Source organism: Ovis canadensis, chromosome 20 (assembly GCF_042477335.2).
Source record: "Ovis canadensis isolate MfBH-ARS-UI-01 breed Bighorn chromosome 20, ARS-UI_OviCan_v2, whole genome shotgun sequence".
NCBI classification, from domain to species: domain Eukaryota; kingdom Metazoa; phylum Chordata; class Mammalia; order Artiodactyla; family Bovidae; genus Ovis; species Ovis canadensis.
Genome location: NC_091264.1, coordinates 31,100,873 through 31,127,409, shown reverse-complemented (window position 1 = coordinate 31,127,409; position 26,537 = coordinate 31,100,873). Strand labels below are relative to the sequence as shown.

The 26,537-nt window shown below is 48.3% G+C and overlaps 1 protein-coding gene across 12 annotated transcripts in view; it reads left to right on the top strand.

Annotated features, from left to right (window-relative positions):
- TRERF1 (transcriptional regulating factor 1) overlaps positions 1-26,537 on the top strand; it is a 205,030-nt gene that overhangs the window by 130,968 nt on the left and 47,525 nt on the right. For all 12 annotated transcript variants that reach the window (XM_069564461.1, XM_069564459.1, XM_069564458.1 and 9 more), the window contains one exon: positions 10,671-10,785. The gene's annotated coding sequence lies outside the window, so the exon portion shown is untranslated. The remainder of the gene's footprint in view (positions 1-10,670; positions 10,786-26,537) is intronic.

The following is a 26,537-nucleotide window of genomic DNA, read 5'->3' as shown; positions in this document are numbered from 1 at the left end:
AAATAGACAGATTGCGCTTTCTTGTGGAATTTATCAGGCATTCCAGACATCAAAGATGAGTGTCTTCCTTTCCCAACTCTTGGGATTTGAAGTACAGGGATTTCGTTTTAGTAACGAGTTCGTCGATTATTCTGGAAAGTAGGACTCTTTACTCTGCATTCTTGGAGAAAATAGATACTCTTCTCGGATTCTGAATTTGGCAAAGGAGGGGGGCGAACGCTTTGGTGTCGTGAGTCTCCTGCCTCCAGTTTTACTGAGAATGGCCATGCTTTTTTTTTTTTTTTAATAATTTATTTAGTTTTGGCCGCACTGGTGCTTCGTTGCTGTGCCCAGGCTCTAGAGCCCAGGCACCATAGTTGTTGTGCGCAGGCTTGGTTGCCCCAAGGCATGTGGGATCTTCCTGGACTGGGGACCAAACCTGTGTCCCCTGCATTGGCAGGCGGATTCTTAACCAATGGACCACCAGGCAGTGCCGAGCACATATTTTTGATTACTCTAGAGTGAGGTTTCTCACCTTGACACTACTGACACTCTGGACCGGATGATGCTTTGTTGTGCTGTCCTATAGGATGTAGAATATTTAAGAGCATCCCTGGCCTCTGCCCGTATGTTGCCAGTAGAACGGCCAGCTTTGAAAACCAATTAATGTCTGCAGACATTGCCATTCCCTTGAGGGGCAAAATCTTCCCGGGTTGCAAACTACTAGTCTACCATGTGCTGGAAGCCCCGCCCCCAAGAAGGAATTATCCAGCCCAGAGGATACCCTGCTCAGTGCAGCACTGAGGGAGACATTCTATTCTGGGGCTGCCCAGAGGTAACCACCGGCCACAGGCAGCCATGGAGCACTTCAAATGTGGCTGGTGCAACCAAAGTTCTGAGTTTTTAAAGTTTATTTCATTTTAGTTAATTTTCATTTCAGTAACCACTTCAGTAGGCTAGTGGCTACCATCCTGGATAGCACAGCTCTAGAGAAACCTGTGTGGCTCACACTTTAGTGTCACACGAGTCATCTGGGGAGAGCAGAGTCTGATTCAGCAAAGCTGGGGTGAGGACTGAGAGTCTGCATTTCTAGTAAATTCCCAGGAGATGCCAACCACAGTTTTAGTAAGATGAACTAAGTCTCTAACCTGAAGAGTATATAAACACAGAAATGCATGTCTGCCACCTGGAAGGGGTTGTTAAAAGACACAGTGGTATAGTTTAAGTGATGGGGGAAATATAGTCTATCAGACAGATATTAGTGTGAATCTGCTGTTACTCAGCTCTGCGCCCTGGACAACTTACTTAACTTCTCTGAGCCTCTGTTTCCTCATCTATAAAATGAAACAGTGACCATTCCCACCTTGCAGTGTGATTCTGAGATACTCTACTTGAAAGCACCAACCCCAGTGTCTGCCTGGTCCATACTGGACCCTTGGGAAATAACAGCAGGTATTACTGATCCATCTAAAGAAAAGGCATCATTTGGACCTAGAGAGTGTTATACCCAGTGAAGGTAGTCAGACAGAGGAGAAATATCCAATGACATCCCTTATGTGTGGAATCTAAAAAGAAAAGATACAAATGAACTTATTTATAGAATAGAAACAGACTCACGACCTTAGAGAAGAACTTATGCTTGCCAGGTGGGAAGGATGGGGGTAAGGGATGGTTAGGGAGTTTGGGATCGACATATACACGCTGCTATATTTAAAATGGGTAACTTACAAGGACCTACTATAGCACAGAGAACTCTGCTCAATGTTATGTGGCAGCCTAGATAGGAGGGGAGTTTGGGGAAAAATGGATACATGTATATGTATGGCTGAGTCCCTCTGTTGTCTGCCTGAAACTATCACAACATTGTTAATTGGCTCTACTCCAGTATAAAATTTAAAACATTTTTTTTAAGAAAAGGCACAATTTACACACATCAGCCCTGACGTTCCGGCCATGCCTGAGACAACCCCCACCCCCACCCCCATCAGAAGCACTCAGATGTTCTTTGGAAAAGCAGGTCCCTGGGCCCAGCCCGCAGCTGCTGAGTCAGAGCCTCTCGTGGTGGGGCCCTGGAAGCTTAGTTTATTGTTGTTTTTAATCGAGGTAAAATTCACATAGCATAAAATTAACCATTGACCCTTTTAAAGGATAGGGGTCAGTGGCGTTTCGTGCATTCTCACTGTTGTGCAGCCATCACCTCTGTCTGGTTCCAGAGCATTTTCATCACCCGACAAGATAACCCCATACCCCTTAAGCAGCCACCCCTCGTTCATCCCCCAACCCCAGCCCCTGGCAACCACTGGTCTGCTTTCTGTCTCCATGGACTCACCGGTGGGTATTTCAGATAAAAGGAACCATTCAATATGTGATCTTTTGTGTCTCTTTTCACTTAATGTTTTCAAGTCATTCATGTTGGAGCATGTTATCAGAACTTCATTCTTTTGATGGCTGGATAATATTCCATTGTATGTAGGTACCAGATTTATCTGTTAGTCAGTTGATGGAGCATTTAGGTCATTTCCGTTTTTATGGCTGTTGTGAACAGAACAGAGCTGCTTTGAACATTCGTGAATGAGTTTTTGTTTGAGTACTTGTTTTCAGCTCTTTGGGGTTTATACCTAGGAGCAGAATTACTGCTCCTAGGGGTCATGGGTAACTCTGTGTTTAAGGTTTTAAAGTTTTAAGCTGCACTATTTTCTAGGGCAGCTTGCACCATTCCTGCCAGAAATGCAGAAGGGTTCCAGTTTCTCCATATCCTCACTGACACTTGTTGTTGTTGCCAACCTAGTGAGTACAAAGTGAAGCTTTGTTCTTAACTTCTCCAGGTGGTCCCTCTGGGCACTTGAGCCATGTTCAGGAGAGCACGTGCTACAGTGGGTTAAGTGATGGTTCAGTTCTCAAGGGCCGTGGGATGTGGGACTTGGGCAAACAGTGCTTTTGCTGGGCTGGTGAAACCTAGCAGAGAATGGGCATTGTTCCTGTGTGTGTGATTAAGAGGTTGGATTTTTTTCACTCATCTTACTGTCTTAGTCCATTTGGGCTGCCACAAAATACCGCAGAGAGTGGCTTATAAACAGCAGAGGTTTATGTCACACAATTCTGGAGGCTGGAAGCCCAAGATCAAGGAGCCAGCATGGCCACTTTCTATGAGGGCCCACTGCCTTGTGCATTGCCCGTGCCTTCTTGCCACGTCCTCATGTGGCAGGAGGAATGAGGGAGCTTGTGGGGGCTCTTCGATAAGGGCACTAATCCCATTCGTGAGACCCCCACCCACCTTCGTGACCTAAACACCTCCCAGAGCCCCCACCTACCAATCTTAACCAATTTGAGGGTTAAGATTTCAACGTAAGTATTTGGGAAGGGGGGAAGCATAGAACATTTAGCACGTAGCATTTACTCTTTCCTCTTTAGTAAGGGGAGCTGAGTGAATAGGGGTGACTTGCTCTCACCTTGCCCTGGAAAGGCCAGATCAGTGCAGATGGCCCGCCCGCACCCCGGGTAAGGTCCCCCCACCCTTGTGCCCCATGGGCGAGTTCCAGCAAAGCACCTCAACCTGCAGCTTGGGGCTTGGCCTAGAGGGCCTGTCCTGGCACGAACTGGCTTTGAATTCTTCTGTTTTAATAAAATGTCCTGTGAAGTTTTGCCTTCTACTGCCATGTATAGCTGGACCTGACTTGATTTTTAAAATTAGTGGGTATCACCCCAGAGAGTTAAGTGTATCTTAGGAACATGTCAGGTTAATCCCGTGGCTCTGAGGATGAAGGTGATAAACTGGGGTTAGTGGGCAGAGGCGTGTCGGGGCGGGGGCTGCAGCAGGAGTGCTTTGTGAAAGCAATAGTATTCCTCTCTAACAATGAGGATTTTGTTTCCCTCTTCCGGAATTTCCTCAAATTTAATCTCTGCAGTGGAAAACAACCTTTAAACGATACATTTATCCACAAGGAAAGGGAGCAAGGTCCTACTGTTACTCCCTGGGCCACTTCAAGACGGCTCTAGGGCAGAGGTCCAGCACCCATGGCCTCCTTAGATCAGCAGTTCTCAGCCTCGGCCACATGTTACCACCTTCTGGCAAACTTGAAGCACTGTTGTCTAATAGGTTTTGGTGAAACCCAAGTATTTGTGTTTTTTAAAGCTCCCTCAGGTGGTTTTGATGTGCAGACAGGACTGAAAACTGTTGTGCTCACCCATGGGACATGATGGTGCAAAAAGCAGACGCTTGCCCATGCCCTCGGAGAGATTACTGTCTTGATTGGCAAGGCCCATTCCTTAACCACATAATTAATTAATTGCAACTGTGATAAGTGCTATTACAACACTTGCTTTTCTGGAGAGTCAAAGACGTCTCACTGAAGCTGTACTCTGAAAACTAACTAGACATTAATGAGTGGGGAGCTAGGAGAAGAGCATCCTGTTGAAATGGACCAGCATGTGCAAAGGCCCTGGGGTAGGAAAGAGCTTGGAGTATATGAAAACCTGAAAGACAAGCTGGATGGAGTTGTGAGCAAGGGGATAGGAGTCCTGAGGAGGTTGGAGAGTGGACGGAGGTCTGCCATCCATTGTTGATCTACTGTGAGTCCTCTGATACACGCTCAGTGTTTGAGCTGCTATATGGTCCAGCTTCTGTGTTCTGGAATAATCAAGAGCATGAAGGCCTGATAAAGTGGCCACATGTCTCTCATAATGGTCTGGGCAGGAACCCCCTCATCTAGTCCTGTGAATTATTCTTTCCTCAACTCCATGGAGGTAGGAGTGAGGCATCAGCAGAGGAGGAGAGCTGTCTGGAAAGAGAATGGGAATTTTCACTGCATCAGAGAAGCTTCTAGGCCTCCCTGGCTGTGGATGAGATGTGTCTCCCTTGAAAATTAGATCTTCTACAATGTTGCCATCATCTCTATGCGGGAGAACTCATTGACAGGATGGATGGCCCTCAAGTGACTGGAGTCTAGGATTTCTCACTACATTGATTACTCTCCACCCTGTTTCTTAGATGTTCTTATATTAAATCTACAGATTGAATTCCTCCTTTTCCTCCTCAGTTTCTTTCTCCTCCCGCCTCCTGGTCTCCTCTTTTAAAAATCTGTGCCAATTTCTGATTTCTTGTGGGTGGCATGGAGGGAATTCTTTACACTTCCTTGGGCCCTGCTTCCCTTTTCAGAAGCTCCACAGTTACCTCCTCTGTCCTCTCCCTTCTCCCGGCTGTACCCTGCTCCTGGCCCAGGGGGATGGGAGCAGTTCTTTTCAACTGCTCTGTGGCCGATGGGGACCCTTCCTCTTTGGTTTGAGCCTCTTGATAGCCATTTAAAGTATTCATGTCTCGTATTAGATTTTCCCCTCTTAAATCTTCATTCTCTCCATCACTCTAACAGCAGAATGGTCAGTAAGGCAATGTTGGTCACCACTGTGTGCAGAAGGAGAGTTGAGGCCCTGACAGCTGTGTGAGGGCAAGGGGAATAGTCTGGCCTTGCTTGACGGCTGGCTGCCTGTTGGTCCCTGGAAAGTCACAGAGCCTTCCTTGGCTGCACGCTCATTGGTCGTGTGGGAAGGAGCTAAGATTTCCATTCCTGTTGTTGCAAAGATTGAAGGCAGGAGGAGAAGGGGACAACAGAGGATGAGATGGTTGGACGGCATCACCGACTCTATGGACATGAGTTTGGGTAGACTCCAGGAGGTGGTAATAGACAGGGAGGCCTGCGGTTCATGGGGTTGCAAAGAGTCGGACACGACTGAGCGACTGAACTGAACTGAAGGTGGTACAGTGCTAAAGAGGAAGGGCTTCCCAGCTTCCCATTCTGGCTCCAACACTCAGGTCTGAGACAACTCTGGGATCAACCAGCAGGCCTCCATCTCCTCACCTGTGACCTGGTGGTACAGCAGTGATCCCGCAGGAGTGTTTTCAGGATTTGGGCACATCTGGGAAGGCCCAGCACCAGGCCTGCCCTGTGTCCAGACCTTCAGGATGTGGTAGTTGTTCCATCTCCTCTACCTTCTGGAACTCGGCTGTTTGTCAGAGGGAACCCCAGCCAGGAGTGGTGGAGCTGGAACTGGAATCCAGGTCCTCTGGCTGCTGGCCCTCAGCGCCCTGGGTGGAGCCCTCTGTAAGTCCCATCCAGAGAAGGTGGACCTGGGACCGACGAGCTGTGACTCAGTGATGGTCAGCCTTGGTATGGTGGGACTGCCCTCTGGGAACTCTGAGCATAGTGGTAGGGAACCCAGAGGGCACAAGAAACTGAGTCATTGGGAATCTTGCACTCTTGCAAAGCTGCCCTGAAGCCCCCACTGTTGTTATTGTTGTTGAGTCGCTAAGTCGTGTGTCTGAGTGTCTGCGATGCCGTGGACTGCAGCCTACCAGCTTTCCCTGTCCTTCAGTATCTTCCAGAGTTTGCTCAGATTCACATCCACTGCGTCAGTGATGCTATCTAAACATCTCGTCCTCTGCCACCCTCTTTTCCTTGGCCTTCAGTCTTTCCCAGCATCAGGATCTTTTCCAGTGAGTCAGCTCTTCGCATCAGGTGGCCAAAGTATTGGAGCTTCAGCTTCAGCAACAATCCTTCTATGAATATTCAAAGTTGATTTGCTTTAGGATTAACTGGTTTGATCTCTTTGCACTCCAAGGGGCTCCACAGTTTGAAAGCATCAGTTCTCAGTGCTCAGTCTTCTTTATGGCCCAACTCCAAAATCACTGCAGATGGTGAGTGCAGCCATGAAATTAAAAGATGCTTGCTTTTTGGAAGAAAAGCTATGACCAACCTAGACAGCATATTAAAAAGCAGAGACATTACTTTGTTGACAAAGGTCCATATAGTCAAAGCTATGGGTTTCCCTCTAGTCATGTATGGATGCGAGAGTTGGACCACAAAGAAAGCTGAGCACCGAAGAACTGATGCTTTTGAACTGTGGTGTTGGAAAAAACCTGAGTGCCCCTTGAACTGCAAGGAGATCAAACCAGTCAATTCTAAAGGAAATCAGTCCTGAATATTCATTGGAAGGACTGATGCTGAAACTGCAGCTCCAGTACTTTGGCCACCTGGTATGAGGAAGTAACTCATTGGAAAAGACCCCAATGCTGGAAAAGATTGAAGGCAGGAGGAGAAGTGGATGATAGAGGATGAGATGGTTGGATGGCATCCCCGACTCGATGGACATGAGCTTGAGCAAGCTCTGGGAGTTGGTAATGGACAGGGAAGCCTGGTGTGCTGCAGTCCATGGGTCGCAAAGAGTCAGAGACGACTGCGATTGATCTCCTACTACTCACATCCATACATGACTACTGGAAGAACCATAGCTTTGACTATACGGACCTTTGTTGGCAAAATAATGTCTGCTTTTTAGCCCCCATACCACCTGGGAAATGGTGTCGTGGCTTCCTGTTGATTTCCATGCTGAGAGATGAGCTGAACTGTCTTCACTCACTGGTGTATGATAGTAATGCTGCCACTTATCCAGGGCCGGTTGGGAACCGGGAAATGTGCTCAGTGAGAGACCTACGCTCTTGCTGATCTCCCAGCAAAGAAGGCACTGCTAACTCCATTTTGTGGAAGGTTCAAGCCAGTGAGGGGCGGGGCCAGATTTGAACACAGGTCTGCTTGGCCCCGGGCTTCCCTGATAGTTCAGCTGGTAAAGAATCCGCCTGCATTGCAGAAGACCCCGTTTGATTCTTGGGTCAGGAAGATCCGCTGGAGAAGGGATAGCCTACCCACTCCAGTATTCTTGGGCTTCCCTGGTGGCTCAGCTGGTAAAGAATCTGCCTGCAATGCAGGAGTCCTGGGTTCGATCCCTGGGTTGGGAAGATCCCCTGGAGAAGGGAAAGGCTACCCACTCCAGTATTCAACCTGGAGAATTCCATGGACTACAGGCCATGGGGTCGGCAAAGAGTTGGACACTACTGAGCAACTGAACTGAACTGCTTGGCCCCAAAGCTCATGCTCTCTGCGTGAAAGTGACCTTCCGTAAAGTAGCATTCACCACGTGGCTTAGAATGCTCATTCACAACCCAAAACCCACACCCACTATCTGCCTATGTCAGCACTGACCAGCTAATTTTCACCAGTGGTCAAATTGGATTTGGCCAAGTTACCACTGTTGAAGAGAAAAATAGATGAATCCCAAAACTTGTTGCAAGTTGAGAGGATGGGCATGGTGGCCCCTGTGTTGGATATCTTGTGCCAGCTTAGGAAGAAGGAAAATTAGCAGACACACATCTATCTTTCTTCTCCTGGCTTGCCCCAGGTAATTTCTTGGGCACTTTTGCAAAAACCTGCACATCCGTAATGCATGCCCTGAAAACCACAGCAGTGGAAGCGTGGAGTGAGGTCAAGAACCAATTTGATCCCTATTAAGAGCCTCTTTTCATAGCTAGAACATGCCATGCTCTTTCTGTCACAGGATCTTGGCACAGACTGTTCATCCTGCCTACAGCACCTTTTCTTTCTATCTTTTCCCTCCTGCTTTCCCTATTTTGCTTCACTAATTCATTCTTAGGGCTCAGATTAAAGATTAATTCTTTGCAAATGCGCCGCTGACCCTTTCCCATGCTAGATCTGCTTCTGATGTATACTGTTAGGACAGTCGTCATGCTTTCTTCAGAGCACACTGCTGTTATAGTTATTTCTGATGTTTTGACGTTGGTTCCTCCACTAGAGGATAAGTTCCATGAAGCCAGGGACGACATCAGTCTCAACTGTTGTATGCCTAGTGCTTTGTACTTCCCTGCTCTGTACCAGCCACTCAGTCAGCAATGGATGGACCACTGGATGGCTGGACAGATGGACGGAGCTTGTTAACTTCCTTTCCTTTCCTTTAATTCCAGCCAATATACTCTTCTTACAGGCAAGGGAGATTGGGATCGCCTGTTTATATGTCTCCCTTGTGTCTCTTTGAAGAAGAATGCATTTTGAGACCATTAGAATGTGACCCAGCACCTGATATATAAAAGTGGGTGGTGTGGTTGTTTAAGCTAATCTTGCCTTTGAGACTGGATCCAAGGGCTTCTGCTCCTGTGGGGGAGCTTGGAGAGTTATTTTCCCATGTTGAGAATAAGGATGGCACACTTCTTCATGGAACCTGAGCGGGGTCCATCCCTGCTTCCCAGCTCATGCTCTGGTTTAGCTTCTTGGTAAGGTCTGCTGTGGAAGTTGCCAGTTACTCTGTGGACTTATTTATACATAAATAGTTATTCCCATAACCTTCTCTTCGCCAACGTTCAGAGATAATGATAGACGATCTTTATAGCATCACAGACGTCACTTCAAAAGCATTCTCTTGCTATAGGAATGTTTATGATGTGCTTATCGCTAGAATTTCATGAGCAACAAACTCCCAAATTGCAGATGATTTAGCATTTGAAGCAGGGAGTGAGAGCATATATGTATATGCATTAAAAAAAAAAAAGACTTTGAAAAGGGAAGTTTTTCTTCTGCAGAGAGATCTTCTTCTAAAGTTTAAAATAAGAACTACTTAAAAGCTGCAAGTTTAGAGGAATGAGCACTTTCTCTTAAGCATTCAAATGGGGGAAAATGACTTGTAATCTCTCCCTCAAGTATTAAGGCAATAGGCATTTAAAGGCTTTTTTGGGAGCTGGCTGTCACAGACAAAAGATTTCTCAATTAAAAAAAAATCATTTTTATAGCATTAAATAGTAGGAATGAGCAGCAGCAGCCCTCTTGACATTTTGGAAATGATTTATTTTCTGAAACGTCTCAGTCCATTTTAATAGATGACACTTTGTTCTTCGCATTCTGGGCAGTCACTTCGGCTGGGGTTGCCATAGTTACGCTTAAAAGTTCAAGGTAGAGCAGGACAGGGCTCCAGGCACAACTTCTGACTAGGTTCCCATGAACCCAGTGAGTTGGTGCCACCACCTCTGAACTAACACCCCAACGCCACACTTTCCCAACATCTATGCCATATCTCTTGTTTCTTGGAGAGAGACTCTCTGAGCAATCGGAACTGTAGTCTAGAGGGTGAGTTCGACATCTTTTTATTTCTAGCCACTCTCTCTCAACCAAGAACTCAGCCAGCCATCTTAGGAAAGTCGCAGTTTGTGTAAACGTTTCCTATAGTGGTGTTTCTCAGCCGCAGTGTGTGGGATGGTGCTGGTCTGCAAACTGTTGACCAGATCAGTATAGAAATTGAGAGTAAGCCCTGAGATGCTTCCATGCCGATTTGACGAAGTAAGCTGTTGAATCATTAGAAGAAGGCTTGTACTTTGTATGAATATCTTTGTCACTTCATTTTTCTACCCCTTCCCTTATAAGTATTTGTCTGTGATGGATTGGAAATTAAAACAAAGAACTGGTCTTTCATCACAAATAGCTTTGAGAAGCCCTGTACTGTAGCGCTTGTAAGTTGTCTCTGCTCCCTGTGGGACAGGTAGGCTGTTGAGTGAATTTGGGGAAATCGCAGCACTTACCAAATTATCTTGTAATGAAATGCATGTTTGTCTCTCTGTGTCTTGCTAAGCTGTTGTTGCTTGAGAGCAGGGACTGCGTCTAATTCATCTTTGTAGCCTCGTTCCTTAGATCCCTGCCTGGCACACTGGAGGGCGTGGGAAACATCCATCCCATGCATGTCTGCTCCCTAGTGACATGAAAGTGGGTGAGCTCCCTCGGCTTCTGGATAGTGTCCTCGGCACGCTGGTGATGGAGAGCTGGGAGCAAGCGATGGAGTGACTTGCTCTTCTCTTTTTCCCACAGAACCAGGCCTCCTCTCCCCACCTGCCCAGCAGCATGAGAGCAGCATGACTGGCCGGCCACAGGAGAAGCCCCCAGAGCCAGGCCCCCATCTCAACCAGCTGCTGCAGAAGTCAAGGTAAGCTTGTTCCCCTTCTCCTGGAAGGGGTGGGCATTTTTCATTTGAACTAATGTGCTATGATTTTATAATCATTTGCCATGTACTGGAAAAATAGTGTTCACTGGGATATGGGTAGCCTGAAAAGGTGCATGTCAGCCTAACGGGGCAAAATGTCTTTGCTTCGGTTATTGGAGAAGCCAGTGATGAAGCAGAAAGGACATGGAATTGAGTTTCTGGGGACTGAAGCTGTCATTATTCCTCCACCACCTTCTGAATCTGGGACCTTGGACAGGTCTTTTAGGGATCAGGTATATTGGGCTTCCCTGGTGGCTCCGTGGTAAAGAATCTGCCTGCTAACTGAGGAGACTCAAGTTCGATCCCTGGGTCAGGAAGATCCCCTGGAGGGGAGCATGGCAACCCACTCTAGGACTCTTGCCTGGGAAATCCCATGGACAGAGGCGCCTGGTGGCTACAGCCTATGGGATCATAGGAGTGGGATATGACTAAGTGACTAATCAAAAACAGCATCCGGGACTCTGGGGGTGAAGGAATCTCTGGAATAGGATAGAATTGGGTGGATGGCCTGGGACTCACAGAATGCCCTAAACAGAGTCTCCTTTCCCACGCAGGGTTGTAAGAGGCCTTCAAAGGATCAACCAGGTCAATTCTTGGCCAGTGTTGAGCAGTGAATTGTTAGAAAATTCCTACTAATGTTGGTACAAATGCTTCCTCTCAGCAGTTTCTGTCTTTTCTCCTCTGCTCTGCCACGTGGAGCCACAAAGACTGGGCTTTCAAAGACTCTTCCACAGGAGCCTCTTTGAATTTGATGAGGACTGTCATGACCCTGCTTTTCTTAAAGAGGAAATTCTCTGTGGAGACGGGTGCCACTAACCTGGTTCTCTTGTCCCCTCCATGCTGGAAGGGTCTTAATCTCCTCAAGTTTGGTCCTGCCAGTTGCCCACCTGACCTGTATCTTCCTCAACACAGACTCCATTCACCATTCATTCTTCAGGACATACTAAGTTCCCCCTTTGTGACAGTCACTGTACTAGACCCTGCAGATACATCAGTTTAGTTCAGTCGCTCAGTCGTGTCTGACTCTTTGCGACCCCATGAATCGCAGCACACCAGGCCTCCCTGTCCATCACCAACTCCCAGAGTTCACTCAGACTCACGTCCATCGAGTCCGTGATGCCATCCAGCCACCTCATCCTCTGTCGTCCCCTTCTCCTCCTGCCCCCAATCCCTCCCAGCATCAGAGTCTTTTCCAATGAGTCAACTCTTCGCATGAGGTGGCCGAAGTGCTGGAGCTTCAGCTTTAGCATCATTCCTTCCAAAGAAATCCCAGGGCTGATCTCCTTCAGAATGGACTGGTTGGATCTCCTTGCAGTCCAAGGGACTCTCAAGAGTCTTCTCCAACACCACAGTTCAAAAGCATCAATTCTTCAGCACTCAGCCTTCTTCACAGTCCTACTCTCACATCCATACATGACTACTGGAAAAACCATAGCCTTGACTAGACAGACCTTTGTTGGCAAAGTAATGTCTCTGCTTTTTAGTATGCTATCTAGGTTACTTCAGTGAACAAAAAAGACAGGGTCTTTGTCTTTTTAAGACAAAACAGGTGTAGATCCTTGGAAAGATTTTGAAATGAGCACTGAACCATTTCTATATGCTCTTTTTAAATATTTTATGTTTTCAAATTTTTTCTTAAATGTTTCGTGAGTGCTTGAAAACGTACTCTCCAATTATTACATATTTAGTAGTTTTCTATATGTGATCATTAAAATAATATAGTTCACTGTGCTATTCAAATTATGTATATTATGTCCTTTTCTGTTTTTATCTGTCTTTCAATTATTGAGAGACCTGTTAAAAATCTCCTGTTGGATTTGTCCATTTCTCCTTGTACTGCCAAAAAATCTGCTTTGTATACTTTAGGGCAGAGCTGTTTGACACATAGATACTTAGAACAGGTATATCTAACTGATGAATAGAGATTCATTTCCACCATCTTTATATACTTCCATTTTTTTCCACGGTTTCTTTTTAATTGAGATTTTTTCCTTCCTCATTCCATTTTCTGTCTTCTTCTTTGGAAGTTATATGCTCTGTGTCTGTTCTTTCAATGTTTATCCCATCTATTTTAATAGGCATACTTAACAAAGTATAAAATGAAACAATGTCTTTACCTTCCTGCCCCAAAATTCAAGAATCATAAACTGGTTTAATTCTAACCACCGCTTCTTCCGACTTATGTACAATTGTTATCCTGTGTTTTCTTTCTATTCTATTTTCCCCCCTACAAGTTAGACATCATTATTTTATACAATATGTGTTTGTATAGATTTATTCATATTCTTTTCTCACAATTCTTTCATGAGATCATTTTCCTTCTGCCTAAAATAAATCCATTTGCGTTATCTTTTAGTGAGACTCTATGGTAGTAAACTTTCAAGTTGTTTTTGTTTTATTTTGGCTTGGTTTTTGTTGACTTGAAACTGTCTTTATTTTGTTCTCAGTTTTGAGAGGTAACTTTATTGGAATATATCCTCTTCTGTCACTGGAACCATTATTCAACTGCCTCTGGCTCTCAGTGTTACTGAGAAGTTTGCTGTCAGTCTAATTCCTGTTCCTTTATAAGTGGCCTGGCATTTCTCTCTCGTTAAAGATGTTAAAAATGTTGCTGTTGTCTTTGGTGTTCTGCTACTTCTTTCTTATGTAATTAGGTGTCAGTTTCTCTGTCTTTATTCTGGGTTTTGTTGAGATTCCTAATGCTAAAGATGGGTGACTTTCAACAGTTCTGGAAAATTCTCACTCTTCATTCTTTGAATACTGCCTCTTTTCCATTCTCTCTGATACTTCTGTTTGGAATGCCAGTTAGGCATATGGTGGACTTTCTCATTCTGTTCTCTGTATCTCTCAGCCTCTATTCCATGCTTTTTACCTCTTTGTCCCTCTGTGCTGAACTCTGAATAATGTCTTCAGACGTGTCTTCCGTTTGATTTATTCTGTATCTCAAATGCTCTTTAATCCATACACTGAATCCATACACATCACTGCTATTCGTTCTGGTCCGTTATCTTTCAAGTGTTTATTTATTTGGCTGTATCAGGTCTTCGTTGTGGCACATGGGCTTCCCTCTAGTTGTGGTGCACAGGTTCAGTAGTTGTGGCTCATGGGCTTAGCTGTCCTAAAGCATGTGGCATCTTCATTCCCTGACCGGGGATCAAACTCATGTCCCCTGCATTGGAAGGCAGGTTCTTAACCAGTGGACCACCAGGGAAGTCACCAGGTCCACCCTTTTTTAAATCTGCCTGGTGAGTTTATGACCTCTCACTCCTTGCTTATATTTACAAACTTCTTTCCTTCTTGACTACGCTGGAGTTCCTATTTAGACATTGTAGAATTTCATGTCTGGTCATTGCAGAGTCTGAACTCTTTGCAGCTCTGGTTCTGCTGCCATGTTGCCTTGTTGCTGTTAGTTTCTCTGAGCTCTTCATTTTCCTTAGATATTTACCTTTGAGAAGTATTTGAGGGATGGGTTGTAGCTGATTTTTCCAGACAGGTTTTTCATTAACTTCTGCTGGTTGTCTCGGGGCACTCCCAAATAAAAAATCACTTTAAATTCATTTTCTACCCAGAACTTGAATTCAGACTGCAAACCTGTGTGAGGTCCAGCTTATGAGTTCAGATTTCTACCCAGCCCAAGGTCAGGTTTCCTCGTGGTCTCCTTTTGGGTTGTGGGTCTATTTCTTATTCACTAGAAGTGGGAGCCTTTTGGAGTCCCAGTTTTATGTAGGAACTGAGATATTTCTCCTGTTTCCTGAGCCATGCACAGTTCTTATGGGAAACTTAGAATCCATAGGCTGTGGCAGGAACCCACAGGACAAAAGCCAGCTTTGCTGTTCTCCTACATCCCAAGATTCCTGCTTTTGGTTTTGGTCTTTGAAGAATCCTTCCATTTCTACCAGTTCAGTAGTATGTTTATAATTTTTATATTTTAAATTTTAAATAGTACATTAGTTGTTTCAGTTGGGAAGGTCAAGTAGGGTATCTGGTGGGCCATATTGCTGGGAGGTCTGCTTTCTTCTCCACTATAGCCTGTGGGGCAAGAATTGCTATTCCTTGTTCGCAGAAGGCTCAGAAAGGACATGTAACTGGCTGCAGGCACACGGGGCTAGCTGGTGAGGGACTCGGAAGGAGTATATCCCTCCCCACCCCACTATCCCTACCCACCCTGCTTTCCTACCTTTTCTCTCCCCAAAATAACTGTTGACCATTTGTCAGGATTAGCTTTATGCTCTCAAAGGATGCAAGTTCCTACCAGAATGCTTTAAATAGCTGAGCAGCTTTGCAAAATTTGTTTATGAATCTATTGTTTATCTTCCTCGAGAGAGGAAATGGCTTATGCATTTTTGGTGGCGTGTTTCTCCCGTGGCCACCAGCAGCCTTCCTGCCTCGTTCCCACTTGGCAAAGGCCTCCTAGACCCACAGCCAGATCCCGCGTGTACCCCGCCTGGACCCCGGCTTCCTCTCCTTCGCGTGCTCTCTCTCTTTCTGGGGTCTTCCCTCCCCTGGGCCTCTCTTCCACCGCCCCCCCAGCCCCATCCTTCCTGCTGTCAGTTTTCCTGTCTTCTCTTTGTGTGCCTTTCAGCAGAGGGGAGACCACAGAGCAGGGTGCTTAGACTACATGGGCTTGAACCCAGCTCTGCCACACCCTAGCTTCACCTCTCAGCGCTTCAGTTTCTCCGTCTGCAACGTGGGGACCACAGACAGAGCGGTTCAAGGACTAAATGAGATGGCGTGTGTACGCAGAGCTCATAACAAGAGCTTGCAGCGTATCACAGGCACTCAGTGCATGGTAGTCAATATCGTGGTGACTGAGAAGAGCCCCTTCAGGGCTCACGCTTTCGTTCAGTGGTGCTCTCATGTTGGCAGAGTTGGTTTATGGAATGGGATGGAAATGGAGGCAGAACTCTAGGGTCAATGTAGGATTCCCAGCCTCACCAGGGTATTTAAAAATAATAATAATGATAATCTGAGGGAAGACAAAACACATTGGTCTGGCCAGTGTTTGCATCAGCTGTAAACCATGGGTTCTAGAAATGGTCATTTCTAGAGACGAAACACCCCAGCATCTTGGCCCTCCCTCCAAGTTGTTTTCTCTGTCGTGGAACCATGAGGGGGCTGGAGTCTCGTGACACCACTTGCTGGGGAGTTTTCCCTTGTGGAGTCGCAGTCCCTCAGGCAGTGGATGGCACACCCACCCTGCTAGACACCTGTCCAGAAGGGGCAGGATGGGTAGTCTTCACTGTTCATTTTACATCCATCCTTACAGCTTACATGACTACTTTTTATTTCACACTCCCTTTTCATAAGTCAGTGACTTTATATTACGCTTAGATTTGTGTCACTTCCTGATTCAATATCTATCAAGCAACAGTGTTTTAACACCTGCTATTTGTAGTAACTCTGGGGTTTGTACAGTGGGCAAATGTTATGAAAAGTGCCGAGAGTTGCTTGAGACCCAAAAACTACTCTGAGAAATAGTCTGTTCATTTAAAAAGCTTTATGACCAACAAATGCATAAAGGGAAAAACGCCTTCCAATGATGAAGTGCCAGGTATTCAGAGTAGGTTTTCAAGGGAGACAGCCATGTGTCCTCGACTGGGCAGGGAAGGCTTTCTGGGGAAGGCTAGGGAAAAGATTGGAGCTGGCCCCTGGGGAAAGGAAGGGTGAGATGGCTGGAAAAGGAACCTGGTACATGGTGGATGTAGAGGTAGTGTAAACTGAGGTTTCGAGATGGGCATTCTCTGGAACGAGTGAGACCCACTGCAGTGCTTCTAGCCCCACAGATGGCCTCTGTGGCCCCTCTTAGAAAGCCACATCCATTAGCATATCAAGCTCCCTGACAAGCCCTGGAATTGTGTTTCACCGGGTTTCCTCTGTTTAATCACTCATGGCCAGTGACCATGATGGTCTTGAATGGATATGCGTTTGCCTTTTTGCCTCTCTATAAAGACTACCAACTAACTTTTGTAAAACAGGGATTGGTGACTTTAAAAATTCAGTCTCTGAGGATCAAAACATTATTTGGAGTTAACTACTTGTCTTCTTTCTCTGAGTATGGCTCAGATATCTAGGACGGTGGGGGTTGCTAGGTCCCTGAGCATTGATGTTGCCGCACTCGGGAGGGGGCTGGCTCCCAGGAAGATGTCCACCGACGTTCTCGACCTAGCTGAGGAGCCAGACCAACCCCACCCCATCCCCACCCAGCCTGCAAACCTCAAAGTTTATTAACAGCCTCTCTCCAGATAATGATTCATGCTTCCTGTCCCTCCCCCGTTTTAGTTATTCAGGGCTGTGAGCCAAGATTGATTACTTACACCGTCCAACTGGCCTTGCCCATGGGGAGCTCAACTGGTAGATTAAATACTCTTCATTGGTTGACTTCTCCTTGTCAGCAGAGTCCATACAGTCAGAACAGGGTTTTTGCTAGACGTGGGTGTGGAAACCCTTTCCAGACCAGGCAGTCGGGACACATCATGTGCGGGCGTATGTGAGGAGTTTGGGGGCTGAGGTTTTTATGGTAGAGAGGCAGGAGGCGCCCCAGGCACAGGACACATATGCTGCCGTGGCCTCATAAAAGCCAATGGAAGTGGGTTTTTGATGGAGTCTGTAAGTGCCTCTCGCGAGGCTGGACATCCTCTCCTCTCTGTTGGGTGGTCTTGGTTCTAAAACTATTCTAATAATCTTTATTATACTAGTCATATAGATTATTCTGTTGTTTAATACTTATATTATTGTATCTTTCCTCTTTTGGCTGTGCCTCATGGCATGTGGGATCTTAGTTCCCCAACCAGGGATTAAACACATGCCCCCTACAGTGGAAATACAGAGTCTTAACCACTGGACCACCAGGGAAGTCCCTAGATTATTCTATTTAAAAAATATTAAAACACTCCAGCTGGAGCGTCAGTCTGCTGTGATAACCTCCCCGACTCACTCACTTTCCTTTTCCAGAATACAGCGGAACTGAGACAGGCATCCAGGTGTCCTAACTGCTAGTGTTCCCCGCCCACCCAAGGAGCCAGAGTTTTTAAGGATCAGGTGTCAGTGGTAGAGAACCCTACTGCTTCAGTATTCTGCCTCAAGGTTGCTGGGTGTCCCCGAGACAGGCAGGGTCTGGAAGGTTCCCCCAGCTGAGCCCTTGCTGGTCGCAGGCAGTGGGAGCTTCTTGCAGCCCGTCAGGTCCAGCCTCTTCATTCTGCGGAAGCTGAGTCTGAGATGCAGGGAGGGGAAGTCATTTGCCCAACAAGGTCACAGGGCCAGTCTCCTCTTCTGTTTGGCCCAGGTTATCTTTATATTGGGTTTGCATTTCCTGAATACGCAGCAACTGGGTGGGGGGTGGGGCGGAGGGCAGGGGAAGTGGGCTTAGAAGAACCCCTTCTGAGAATGTTTAAATTTCCTGTGAGTGTCCCATGAAGAGGCAGATAGTCTGTGTGCACATGATCCAGAGAAGGGGGGAGGCTTGGTTCCGGTCCAGAAGATGGAGAGTGGAGGGAGGAGGAGGACTGGCGGGAGAGACAGAGGCCGTGCTGCTGTCATCAGTGGAATAGAAATAAATGGGGGTTTGTTCCTCTGCGCTTCCATGATGCCTTCTTGTTTGTCTTGAGGAACACTCAAGTCTTGCGGAGGCTCTTGTTGGTCGTGTGTGGTTCCGAGGGCTTCTTTGGCCGACGACCAGAGGCCTCCGCTCTTTCTCCCTCTGGTTGGCTTCTTCCTAGCATGTGCGATCTTTTGAAACTCTTTTCTTCCTTTGGAGCTTCCATAGTTTAGCTCAAAACTCACAGAAAAACAACAGGTCTAGAAGTGTTCCCCAATGTCAAGGGTTGGCCTCCGTTTCCCCCTGACTTCTGGGAGGCTGGCATGGACTCTGAGGGACTCAGAGCTTCCACTAGAAAGGGTCTTGTTCACCCATCACGTTAGGTGGCAGATGTGGGCACCAAGGCCTGCTTGCCTGGACCAGCCCTGCCAGGCAGCGTGTCCCACGTCCCTTAAAGGGGGCTGTTATTTGAGAGGCCAGGAGGCTGTAACTGCAAGTAAGGTAACATCAGATATGGACACAGTTACTGCCAATTTCCTGGAATCTGAGAGCTGGGGCCCCCCTCGAAACAGGAAAAGAAGTAGATTATCTCCTTATTAGGCATGGTGGAGGGAATGAAATGTCTCTTTCCGGGTAACTGGGGCGGCATCCTTTTCAGCTTCTTGCTTTAATGATAACCACTAATATCCCTAAGCTTCAGGTGGCCGCTCAAGAATTACCTCTCTTCCCTTCTCCTGGAGTCTGAGCAGCCTGCAAGCCAGACTCCAGAGAGCAGAATACCCTCTTAGTTACCAGTAGCCTCACTGCAGAGCTCCGCCTGACCCTCGGCCACACTGAGTCCCTCTCGGGCACCACCGAGTCGTGCTGACCTGTAGAGATCTGCAGGCCTCTCTTGCAGGGACCAGCCTGCCCCAGAAGCATCTTTCATCAATGAGCAAGTCATGTGGGCCTGTTTGCCACCTGCTTCTTCCTCCGCCTGGCAAACAGTATACTAAATGGACGTTAGCCTTTCCACGGCCACTCTGGATCTTCCCTGGGGATAAAGGTGCATGTTCTCCGATTCGGTGGTGCTTTCAGAAGGGTGTCAGGGGAAGAGAGGTTACCTATCATTACACCAGAGGGGCCCACACAGCTGTGGTTTTTCTCTTCCTTGCTGCTTCCACGTCTAGCCATTTCTGCCCCTGAGTGCTGTGCTGCTCACTGAAACACAAGGGAAGGCTGAAGGTTGCCCAGGAAACAAATAACTAAACATATTCAATCATCCCTGAGTCACTGAGCCTGATCTAAACTGTACCCAAGTCAAAACAAAACAACAGAAACCCCACCCAGGCGGTGAGACTTTGTGAGTCCTCCCTGGCCACTATGCATGTCCCAAACCCTCTCCTGTTTAACCTTCACCCAAAACCTGGAGCAATGAGGTATTGTTACGCCCCTTTGACAGATGTCAAAACTGAGGCCTCAGAAAAACTCAAAAAAGAGATTAGATAGGCCTGCCCAGTTCTCACTTTGCCATGGAATGTTAACGATTTGAACTCTGGTCTTCTGACTCTAGAGTCTGGTGCTTTGGGTGCCTCTGTAAAGGAAACGCCTGCCACATAATCCATTTTGTTTCTCTCCAGTGAGAAAAGTTCCTGATGAGTTTAAAAAAAAAAAAAAAAAAGGTTTCAAAGAACTGAAGCTAGCCCTTTAAACCTAGAAAGAGAAAGAACTTGGGGTATAAGTTGCATCAGATTCTTTCTCATACTTCCATAGCTGTATGCTGGACGGTTGAAGGCTGCCTGGAGCTGATGCCCAGGGCGTGTCTACACCAGGGTATAAGCCAGCTCTCCTTGACTTGTCAGAACTGGGGAGCGCTGCAGGGGTCCAGCTAGGGCAAGTAACTTCAAGCTACTCCGATCTGTGTCAGATGAACGAAGGGCACTGCATAGTATCAGAGGACACCTCCTCCTGGCATCAGAGGGCTGGAGGCTTAGCCCCCAGCTGCATGTGTGGAGCCATGGGTCCATCATCCCCTGCATGTGAGGTTCCTCATCTCTGAAATGGAGAAAGCAATTCTGAACTCACAGCCCCGTGGTGGGGACAAAACAAAATAGTCTATGTCGGTGCTTTGTCCAGTGCTTTCCAGAAGGCTACTGTTGGCCGTGAGGACAAGCACGCCCTCCCATGAACTTCTCACTGTCCTTACGAGAGACTCCACGTGAGCCAAAGGGTTCGTGGCTGTTGCCTCAGGGGACGGGTCTGCTCTGAGCTCCACTGACCGCAGGCAGACACACCCACGGCCGCCGGGGCGGGTCAGTCTCCATGTCAGCCCTGACCTCCTCATCCCAGGGCTGTTGGAGAGAAGGAGCCACAAGCTTGTCACTCTTCTGTTCAGAAAAAGGCAGGGGAAAGAAAAGAAAAGGATGAAGAAAGAATTGATTTTCCCCTTTCTCCCCTCCTTGCTATGACTGAGACTGCCACTTTTTCTTAATTAAAAAAAAAAAAGATGTTCTGGGTTATGGAACATAATATTTAGACATGTTGAACTGACAGCTGATGGGCATGTTGTCAATACATCACCACAAATCATGTGGCCATGGTTGGTGGGGGGGAGATTTGTGCGTGCGTGTGTTTGCACGCACATACTTGAATGATTTTAAGTGATCAGGGAAGGCCCCATGACCCTTATAGAAAGCAGCTCCCATGGAAGGTTAGCCAGGGAGGTGGTGGGCTCTGAGGATGGAAGTGGGAAGTGGGCTTCCATTGTGAATGGAGGGGGCTCTTCTCTGTATGAGCCTGCAGAAGTGAAATGTCCCCCCCCCTTTCCTTCCCTGTCTTGTGTCCTTAGCTCCCAGTGGGTGCCCAGTAGGTACTCCTTAGAAGAGGCCCCAGTCTGATAGCTGAGGCAGATAAAACAGCTGGAACCGGGGCACTAAGTGGTGTAATCAAGACACGCAGCCCGAGTCTTACCATTCTCACTTGCCCTCCAGGCGTTCTCCCTCCTGTCTCTGTCTTCACCTACCCGCTGTTGTCAGGGGACGCGCCAGCCTCTCTGAGCCTTGGAGCCCTCGGTCCAGCTGCCTCTGTGACGGCTCTTGTCATAGGTCTCAGAATGAAAGCGCTTTCGCGGTGCTCCGTCTTCACAGATGCGGATCTAGGCGTCATCTTGACACTCACTTCTCCCACACCCCTGTGCCCATCTCATCACTAAGTCCTATCAGGTTCACCCCCAGATGCCCTTCCATTACCACCCACATCCGAACTGCCTGGCTTGGACCGTCACTAAGCTGAGTACCCCTCACATCCATCCAGTATCATCACGCACCCTCCTGCAGCCCGTTGTTCTGACCAGGGGTCCACAGATGATGGCCCATGGGCCAATCCAGCCGCTGCCTGGTTGTGTGTACAGCCCACGAGCTAGAAATGTTTTGTCCATATGGTGATTTGATGATATGGGACACTGACTTTGAACCCAAGTAAACAAAATGTTATCCCTCCAAAAAATAATTCCATTCTTCTCATTAGATCTACATTATAGAAAATTGTCCTCAATTACTCTTATATTTTGAGTTTCCTCAAGAAGTTTATAGAAATTTGTTTTTCCTCTTATTATAAAAATGTCTACATCATAACCTCAATTTTGCCTCCCGGCTGTGAAGCCTAAAATATATACTGTCCAACCCTTTACAGAAAAGGTTTGCTGCTCTCTCTTCCATCCTGTGGCCTTTGCTTAATGGAACTCTGATCAGTGACACGTGCTTGTACACACACACACAGAAACACACTGCTCAGAACACTTTGCTTGTTCCTCAGTTGCTCTTGATGTAAAGATAAAACTCCTAACCTTTGGGAACCTGGGTGGCCCAGCCCCTGCCCCCTCTCCAGTTTCATTGCTCTGCTCCTGTTCTGGCCACTCTGGCCTTCTTTCTGCTCTTGGGCCTACCGCGTTTCCACCTGCCACAGGGCCTTTGCGCGTGCTGTCCTTGACTTTGTCTGGGAGGCTCTGTTTTTCCTGTTATACCCCTCTCATCCTGCAGGTGCCTGTATCACTGAGTTACACAGAGGATTCTCCCCTGACCTTCTGCGGAGGTCACAGCCCCTGCTGTAACCCCGCATCACAGTCATAGACTTGGATCTGTCATTGTCTGACACGCCCCCATCCCTCGATGGCAAGCCCCTGACACCACGTCTTGCACCCCCCTCACCGTGTCCACTGTGCCTGGGACATTGTGGGCCCTCAGGAAAAACTTCATTTCATTGAATGTCTGAGAATCAAGGAAGGCATCATAAAAGATAGGTTTCAACAGGAACTTACAAGTTGAGAAGAAGGAGAAAGGGGAAAAGGGGGTTTCAGGCAGAGGGACCAATATTCTGGAGATTCTGTGTGGCTCCGTGTAGGGGGTTCAAGACGTGTATGGGTGAATGGTGAGGCAAATCATTGAAAGAGGAGGTGAGGCCAAATTGTGGGGTGCCCTCTGCTAGACTAAGCTCTATGGATGCTTCTCCTGTGGACAGAGAGCGCATTGGTGGTTTGAAGCAGAGAGGTGTTGTGGACAGTGGGCTAGAGTGGGTAGGGCTAGAGCAGGTGAGACCAGCTATAAAGGACTGTTCTGTGGATTGGGACAGTGGGGATAAGAGAAGAAGGTGGTCAGGGAATGTTATGGAGGAGAAGCCAACTGGAATTGATAGCCGATTGGAAGTGGGGGAGGTGAGCTCTTGGGATCCCATGTTTCTGATCCAGGCCCTTCCAGTATTTAAGGTGAGTGGAGAGAGAGTTGTTGGGGTGCAGGTGGAGGGTGGACGTTTGTGTGAGAGTCAGGAAGTGGAGGTGGTGAAGACCTACAGCCCCCTGTTCTCTATGAAGTGGAGTTAGGGTCATCTGCTGAGACAAAGAGCTTTTGAGGTTCAGGTCATAGACTCTGGCCTCTTCTCCCTTTTGCAAGCAGAAGGTGCCATGTCCCCTCTAAAGTGTTGAGGGGTTCAACTCAGCCAGGAGCAGCTGAGGGTTCAGGCTGGGGATTTCTATCCCAAACAGCTCCTTAGGGGGTTAATCAGGCACTCAAGGAGATCTTAAGAGACCTGTCTTTCCTCACCCATTTCCTGAAACATGATGTCTAGATGTCAGCTTTGTCAGAAATCCTACTGTGAAAGCCTTTGGAAAAAAGAGTTGCACGCATCTGTGAAAATGTTCACCAAGGCCCTGCCCTACCCACCTCTGCTCTGAGCACCATGGGGAACCCAGCTCTTGGCCCCCAGAGGGTCTACACCTGACCCGAAGACATGTAACTAGCACATGAAATGCACAGAGATGGAACTCCCTGACGGTCCAGTGGTTTGGACTCGGCACTTTTCAGTGCTGTGGGCCTGGGTTCAATCCCTGATTGGGGCACTAAGATCTCACAAACTAAGATCTCACAAGATCTCAGTTAATTCAGTGTGACGTAAGTCGACAACCTGTGGATGCAAAAGAGAAGGGAAGTTTGACAAGCTTGTTGACTGCTTTCCCTAAACATTGAGTGGGTTGGCTTTGGGTCAAACACTGCTCATGCCATCTTGGAGAAGCAAGGGAGAGATGTAAAAGCAGAGGTATTAAGACAGCTCTGCTTCCATAGAACTTAGAGTCTGGCTACGGTGGAGAAATAGAACACCCAAGGTTCTGGTCTGGTTCTTGTCTGAGAACTGACCTGGAGGAGTGACATGTGTCTGGGCCTACAGATCTTTGCCCAGGGCTTGGTCCTCACTTTCCCCAGGGCCCCCAGGCTCTGGGAACCCCATGCCTGCTTTCTTGCTTCCGCTGCTGGGGCCCCTGGTGGACGCATCACTTTGGCCCTCTGATTGTAGAGCAGCCAAGGGAAGTTATTTTTTTACTATTTGTTTAGTTATTCAGCTGTGTCAGTTCTTCGTTGCATCATGCGAGCTCTCTCATTATGGCGCTCGGGCTTAGTTGCCCTGCGGCACCCACGATCATAGTTCCCTGACCAGGGATCAAACCTGTATCCCCTACATTGCAAGGCGGGTTCTTAACCCCTGTACCACCAGGGTAATTCCAAGGAAAGTTATTTTGGCAAGAAACGGAGGCAGTGAGGTAATGAGAGCCAGTGACCAAGAGGACATCGGTCTTGAGTGAGTCCAGACAGGCTTGGGAGCTTCCCAGGAGGGATGGAAGGGTTACCAGAGGAGGGGGTAAACCTCACAAAGGGCAGGACAGTCTCTTACTCTCCTGAGGCCTCTCAGAACCTGTCGGGTAGACGGAAGCCAGACTCTGTGATCCTCCCACTATTGCACACGAATGTCCACAGCAGGACTCTCAGGTGAATATGCACTTCCAACTTTTTTCTGTAATACTGGAATTCCTAGAAGCATCCATAACTTAAAGCATGCAGTTTTTCCTCAGTCTTGGCGTGTGCTGTCATTTGGGACAAGACCCTCCCAGAAGTGGTCTCAAAAGTGGTTGCGACAGCTCACGTCGGCTCGTCTCCTGCAGGGCATCTTCCCTATTCCATCCCTGGGGCTGTCTACCCTTTGCTTCCCCTCCCTCAACAGCTTCCCGTGGGCTGTAAGATCCTGGTCAGGGTGCCCTCTCCTCTGATGAGGAAGGCTGGCCTCCCTCGCTTAGCACAAGCACTAAAAAGGCATCTCCAGGGGCAGCCAAGCCACTGAGTCAGACTTCAGTCCAGGGGCTCTGGAGTGGTGGGAAATGAGCAGGGGCCTGAGGCCCTATGTCTGGCTCCACCGAGCGAACGCCTGCTTAACACAGTGCCAGGTGTGGGGCCCAGGCTGGGTCCTGGAGATGAGCAAGAAGGGGCCTCCAGCTGCCCTCGACAAGTTCACCCCCGCTGGGAAGGTGGGGGCGGACTGACGATGATCCGCCAGAACCCGGTTCGCAGGGGCCCGGAGGAGGGACCGACTCAGGAAGTGCCGCTGGGAAGGCCTCCAGCCCCAGACACCAGAGGTCCTTCTGGCTTGTTTCCTGGTTCCCAGAATTCCCCCCAAAGTCTCAGAACTCTGGGCCAGAAGGGCTGTGGCACTGCCCCAGGCTGGGGCCCTGTGTTGACAGGATGGCCCAGCGTGGCACTGACGTCATAACCCGGGGTACCTCCCGTCCGAAACGCAGACAGAAGGGCCAAGTGTACATGTTTGTTGCTCAGTCATGTCCTACTCTTAGCAACCTCATGGACTGTAGCCCGCCAGGCTCCTCTGTCTATGGGATTCTCCAGGCAAGAATACTGGAGTGGGTTGCCATTCCCTTCTCCAGAGGGTTTTCCTAACCCAGGGATCGAACCCAGGTCTCCTGTACTCTAGGCGGATTCTTTACTGTCTGAGCCACCAGAGAGCCTGAAACACAGACAGAAGGAGCAAGAGAGCACGAGAACCTTCCTGCATTTATTTCCACACAGGGGAGCAGCCCAGGCTTTGTTACCCAATGAACTGTGGGCTACTTGCCAGAAAGAAGGGAGGTGGTTTCCCCTGATACACCAGCTCCTTCTCCAGGCCTTGGGTGTCAAGGGGCATTTGTTTTTTGTACAATCTAACATCTTTAACATCACAGATCAAAGCCAAGCCAGCTGCTCCATTTGTGAATTGAGCCCCTAACCACGCAGCCTACCTGGAATCCTGGGCGACATTGGGGATGGGGGCTGGTGTAGTCCCAGGGGCCAGTGCTGGCCGCCCACCTCCCTCCCACTGCAGAGGAAGTCAGTCTGTGCTGCTTGAACGGCTGGAGTCCCTCCCAGCAGCTCGGCCCAGGGTGCTGGGTGTGGGGCTTGAGTGACAGGAGCAGAGGCCTCAGGTGCTTGACTTGTGTTTTCTTAGGCTTCTTGTCGCTGGGAGTGGGGCCAGTGAGTCTACATCTACCTGCCAGCCACCCCTCCTTCCCTCCATCTTCACTCCGTGCTCCCTGTGGCTGCATCATAGGGAGGCCTCCCGGTCTCCCTGCCCTGCCCTGCCCTGCCCAGAAAAGCTGTCAGAACAGGGCTCCTTCCCTGGCTGCACCTCTCAGTGCTGATTCACAAGGCCTGAGCCTCAGGTGCTCGGAGGCAGGAGTGGAGGCTCCTCCCTGCAACCCTGGCCCAGACCCCTCCATCTGGTCACCCTGCCAAGACCCTCCCTGAGTCCCCAGAAGCAGGGGATTGGCCCACAGCACCTCCTGAGTGCTGGCTGGAGTGACCCTAGCCCCCTGCCA